We start from the raw sequence: 6,379 nt of genomic DNA, 5'->3' as shown, positions 1-6,379 counted from the left end.
ATAACATGAATGATTTATAAATAAGACTAGAAATGGAGGAATGTTTTTGTTTTTAACTGAATATAAAGTTATATTTGAGCAAAGTGTTTTGGAAATTTAAGTCAAATAACAACAGGCATTTTTTAAAGAATATTTATATTTGATTAAAAAAAATCAGGAATATTCAACATTTGTATTAAAATTCAAGGATACTCACTCATAAATTAATATAATAGTTTTATATCAAACATTTAAAATCATATGTATTTATTAAAGCAGTAGTGGAATTCATCTTTAAACATCAGTAACAACAACTGTTACTTTCAAAAATTTATGAAATTCACCAAATGGCAGTTTTAATATTAAAGTCAAAAAATGAAGGTAGAGTCATTTGAAATAGTCACCTTTTATTAGCTTGTTTTGGAATACATTTGGCATAACTATTTCAACAGACTTCTGCCTTCATTTTTTTTTATTTTAATATTAAAACTGTCATTTGGTAAATTTCATAAATTTTTGAAAATATTTTTTGCAAGAATTCACTGCAAGGGGCAGCTAGAAATCTATATATTAACAGCACTTCTCCCATTAGATAAAAGATCAAGCAATAGTTTCAGTGCCACACGGATGGAAGAATGGAAGATGACATTTGATATATTTTTATCGTATTTTAAAAGAAATTTTAAATTTATTTCATAACCAAGCAGCTTAAAGGAGGTCGAGTCATTGTCATCAAATGCATTCTGGAATGTGGAAATAAACAAAAGGGTGACTATTTCAACAGACTGCCTTCATTTTTTGATTTTGTTTTGACTTTGTATCATCAAAAGTATGATTTACAAAAAATATGGAATAAAGAATATTAACATTAATAAGAAAAATCAATTTAATTTCCCATATTTTCAGTGTTGTCAAGAGTGTATAATAATGGATCCATTGCCTGTGCTGGTAATTATAAATTGAATCTGGTCCAAATTTTCAGGTATTTTTGTTATATTCAACTAACAAACTTGGATAATTTGAATGGGAATCATCATCTGTTGTTCAAATTATTCAATTTTAAGACTGCATACTTCTAAATAAGTATTATAATTAACCTTATGAGAAATATATACATACATTAAAATCTATACACCTTGATTATCCAAGCTAACACGAACTGATGCTACCTCAAATAATCAAAAACTTGGATGAAACAATGGATGGCCATTTCGGATTAAAAATTACCGTATAAGTCTTTTATATTTGTATTGCTAACTATTTTTTGTGGATAGTCTATTCTGGATACAGTAGACTATCCACAGTACCCTTATAATGCTTAGATACGTTCCACGTTAATTGAATTTTATGTTGTATGAATGATTAAATACATGAGCCAATAGCAGCCCGATAGGTGTGAAGTTTACGGACTAAGGCTGTTTGAAAGGTTTTCTTCTATAAAATTAACCGAGTCTAGACTAATTCCACTCAACATTTCCAAAACACGTATAATTTTTTGGGAATAATCTGTATAAACTATGCTATAAACAAAAAATTATAGGATTACTTACTGAGTGTGCACCGTTCGCCGTTGCTCAAAGCTTGTTTTCGTCATGGAACAGCACACGAAACGGCGGCCGCAATTTCTGATAACGAATTTTTCGCAGAAAAATAACTTGACCTTTGGAGACATCATTAATATAAATAATTTTTATGGCCGTTGAATAAGAAGTGTTTCTTTCACAAGAAATGTATAAAATTAGTGCTGTATTAGACTTACGGTACCTAATTTACATACTGTACAGACGATAATAAACTCAACTTACTAGCCTAAAATCTCCGTAGCGTGTTGCCAGGCGGCAGAAAGCATATATATAATTATAATAAAGTTACAATAAATTAAGTTAATATATAATTATATATACAGTACCTAATTTATATATAATTAATATATAATTATATGTACAGTACCTAATTTATATATAATACTGAACAGACGATAGCAAACTCAATTTAGCCGCTCCGTAGCATGGCGCAGGGCGGAGGAAAGTAGTTCAACTGCTCATCCACTATTGGTCCAGATTCTATCAATCTTGTCGCGAAACGAGTCGGCGGCGACGTTTTAGGAGCTCCTTTATACATATGTTGCTACAATTTTTTCGCTACGTTATAGGAATTTCCATTATAGGAACGCATGTTATAGGGGGGTTGACTGTATTTAGGACATACAATGAATATGGGAGGAAAACTCTTTGCACTTGTGGGTACTAAGATGAAGTTGCTCATTCATTATAGTTGAGGTTAAAATTATATTTACACTGGATGATACTACATTCATGATAAAACTTTTATAAATCAGAAATAATGTATTTTATTTATTCACTTACATGTTTGCCTTGGATAATCGTGGTTCTGCTGTGTATAATATATATATGGTAAATAATGTGAATGACCAAAGTAACATGACAATGATATATTTGACTAAACATTAAAATCTTTCATCAGACATCATGATATTTTATAAGGCAAATTGTTTTGAATCAGATCGTTGAAATGAATAAACAATCGAAACAGATTTGTTTTATAATATAATTTAACAAATAAACATAGGGATATGAAATAATTAAGATGTTGCTACAACAACTTGTTACACCATATATGGCAAGAACGCCTTATAGTGGTACAGTCATCCTATAATTATGATCAATTATAATTAAATTATTTAGCCTAATAATGTTAACAAAATTTCATACAAATTGTCTTTCTCCCTCATGGAGCTTTTCTTGTCTTCAGAGGACCACAACATTACATTTTTTTTTGTTAAGATCTGTCCAAGCTATTAGATCCGTAGAAAATGTGTTTTACTTTCCCAGCTGTCATAACATGGGAAAGTATTGTAATCATCTCAAATTTTAGTTTCTTGTTGCTTTCCTGGCCGTAAGGAATGTAACATGGGTTACATTTCCGGCTGTCACAATATAATGTAACCATAGCAATTTGTTCCAATTGTGTTTCTTAATTGAAAAAATGAGGATTATGTGTTTCTCAAGAAACACAAGTGCACAATAGCAATGTTTAATAGATACAATTGAGATACACAAGCTTTGCATACATGTGTGACTCAACTGTCATTACTCTTAGAGCTGTCACTGGCGAGGGGATGCAAATGGTGCCCTTACCCAGGTGGCCTGAATTGTTTATTATATTTTGACTATTAATAGACATCAAAAAAGTTTGTTTAACATTTTGTACACACAAAATTTAAACAAATTAATTTGTATATGAGTAGCATTACGAAGACACTTTGTAACATTACTCATATATAAGAGTGAATACATGGCTCAAAATGACTGGCATGACTGGCTCAAAATAAAAGTTATTTAGTTGTATTTATTGGATTTCATTCGCGTAGATAATTAATTTATCAATTGTTATCATTACCAGTATTTATATTGAATTAGTTAGTCTAATAGGGTTGTAATAAATTGGAGGATTTATCACATCAGGGGCTGACTGGAATAAATAGACTAAGATTAATTATAGGCCACTTTTAGTAAAATCTAATCAGAATTTAGTAGGAATGCATTTCGGGTACAAAGACCTCTCATCAGCCCACATACATACAGTATAAACACCAGTATCCATCATGACCATCATAACATTAGTAGTAAACCAAGACTAAAGCATTTTCTGTATATATACAGTGCACTGTTTAGTACAGTTGACCCCCCCCTATAACACTATTGATAATTCCGTTTTATATGAATTCCATGTTGTACGAGTCACTTAGATTTTACAAATACAGTTGACCCCCCCTATAACATGGTAGATACGTTCCAGTTTATAAGAATTTCATGTGGGAGTCCTTAAATACACGAGCCAATCACAGCCCGGCACATGTGCAGTTTATGGACTACAGCTGTTTGAAAGGTTTTCTTCCATAAAATTATAGTAGAGCATCGTTTATCTGAATCAGTTGGGGACTGGGGATGTTTGGATAACTTATTTTTCGGATAACCGATTATGTATGAAAAAATATATTAATTTATCCTGTGGTGAAATTTTTCTCTGTTGCGTGTTGCTTCATGTTGAATTTTTGTTGATGTTAAGCCTAATGTATACTTTTTCAAATAATAATCGTGGCTATTGTATCGTTAAAAATTATCTCTTTATTTTTTACAAACAAAATAAAAATATAAAAACAAAAAAAATTATACTTTAGAAGTTATCTAGTATCAAAAACATTCGATTCAGCACCACACAGTCCTCAGAAAAACACTACACAAAAGTGCCAGTGCTGCCAGCTAAAACACACACACCAACAAAAAAAATATTGGAGTAGGCCAAGATATAGCCAAAGATTGCAGTGCTACAGCACTAGCGGAAATTTAAATTTGCCGACTGGAATGCTTTCGGTTAACCGATGTTTCGGATAACTGGCTTTTGGATAAACGACACTCTACTGTAATTGATTCTAGACTAATTTGACTCATTTCCAAAACACGTATAATTTTTTGGGAATAATCCGTATAAACTATGCTATAAACAAAAAATTGTAGGATTACTTACTGAGTGTGCACTGTTCGACGACGCCATTGCTTAAGCTTGTTTTCATTGCGGAGCAGCGCACCAAATGGCAAGCGCATTTTCTGATAAGTTATTTTTTGCAGAAAAATTTGCTGAACTTTGGAGACATCATTAATAGAAATAATTTTTATGACCGTTGAATAAGAAATGTTTTTTTCAAAAGAAATGTATAAAATTACAGTACTGTATTAGACTTACAGTACCTAATTTATATATTGTACAGATGATAGTAAACTCAACTTACCCACCTAAACTCTCCGTAGTGTGTAAGTAGTTCGGCTGCTCGTCCACTATTGGTCCAGATTCGACCAATCCTGTCACGACACGAGTTGGCGATGACATTTTACCGCATTTTACAAGTCTCTTTTAGTGTCTTTATACAAATACGGTCACAATTTTTTTGCCACAATATACGAGTCCGCATTATATGAACCCATGTTATAGGGGGTCGACTGTGTGTGTGCCGGGCTGTGAATGGCTCACGTATTTGTAAAATCTAAGTGACTTGTACAACATGGAATTCATATAAAATGGAATAATCAACAGTGTTACAGTGGGGTCGACTGTATTTTGTAATATACTAGTTATATTTTCTTTCTTTTTCCAAATTCCAACAGATAATTCACTATTAATAATAAATTATTGTCAATTATATTATAAACTGAAAAGGATGAATTGAATCTATGAACTTAATTATCATTACATTATGATAAGGTAATGTATCAATCCAATCTTTTCAATCCTCCTTTTATTAAAATAATACAATAAGACCTTCGAACAAATTTATGAAAGTAATACAAAGCCAACTCCTATAACAGCTTTATTATAAGGACCTTGAATAAGTTCTGGCTGTTTTTTTGTGAAAATTAACACTTTATTTTAAAAAAGTTGTATTAAACACGTCACTGAAAGTATTGTCCATCGCTAGCCACTACTTTCTCCCATCGTTCTGGCAGCATTTGAATTCCACGTCGGAAAAACGACACGTCTTTTGAGGCTATCCAAGAATCAACCCATTTTTTGGCATCTTCATAAGAATGCAAGTGCTGCTCAGCCAGGCCATGTGCCATCGATCGGAACAAGTGATAATCCGAAGGGGCGATGTCTGGTGAATACGGCAGGTGGGGTAGGACTTCCCATTTAAGCGTTTCCAAGTACATTTTCATCGGTTGTGCAACATGTGGCCGAGCATTGTCATGTTGCAAAATCACTTTGTTGTGTCTCTGCTCATATAGTGGCCATTTTTCCTTCAATGCTTGGCTCAAACGCATCAATTGTAGTCGATAGCAATCTCCCGTGATGGTTTCGTTTGGTTTGAGCAGCTCGTAATAAACTACACCTAGCTGATCCCATCAAATGCAGAGCAGAAGCTTTGAACCATGGATATTTGGCCTTGCTGACAATGTTGATGCATGGCTGGGCTTACCCCACGATTTTCTACGCTTAGGGTTATCGTAGTGTATCCATTTTTTGTCACCTGTCACGATAGGATGCAGAAAACCTTTCCTTTTCTGCCATTGAAGCAGCTGTTCACATGTGAAAAGACGCCGTTTGAAATCTCTTGGCTTCAACTCGTACGGCACCCAATGTCCTTGATTTTGAATCATTCCTAATCCTTTTAAACGTTTCAAAACTGTTGTGTGATCAACTCCTAATGTTTCTGCAAGTTCAGCTAGCATCTGACATGAGTCTTCATGAAGTAATGCCTCTAATTCCTTGTCTTCAAACTTTTTTGGTGCACCAGATCGTTCTTTATCTTCAACATCAAAATCATTATTTTTGAAGCGTCTAAACCAATCTCTGCATGTTGTTTCTGACAGAGCATGGTCGCCGT

The sequence above is a fragment of the Centruroides sculpturatus genome, unplaced genomic scaffold, assembly GCF_000671375.1.
Source record: "Centruroides sculpturatus isolate CEXI.00-Female unplaced genomic scaffold, Cexi_2.0 scaffold274, whole genome shotgun sequence".
Taxonomy (NCBI): domain Eukaryota; kingdom Metazoa; phylum Arthropoda; class Arachnida; order Scorpiones; family Buthidae; genus Centruroides; species Centruroides sculpturatus.
Note: the sequence above shows the minus strand (reverse complement) of the source record.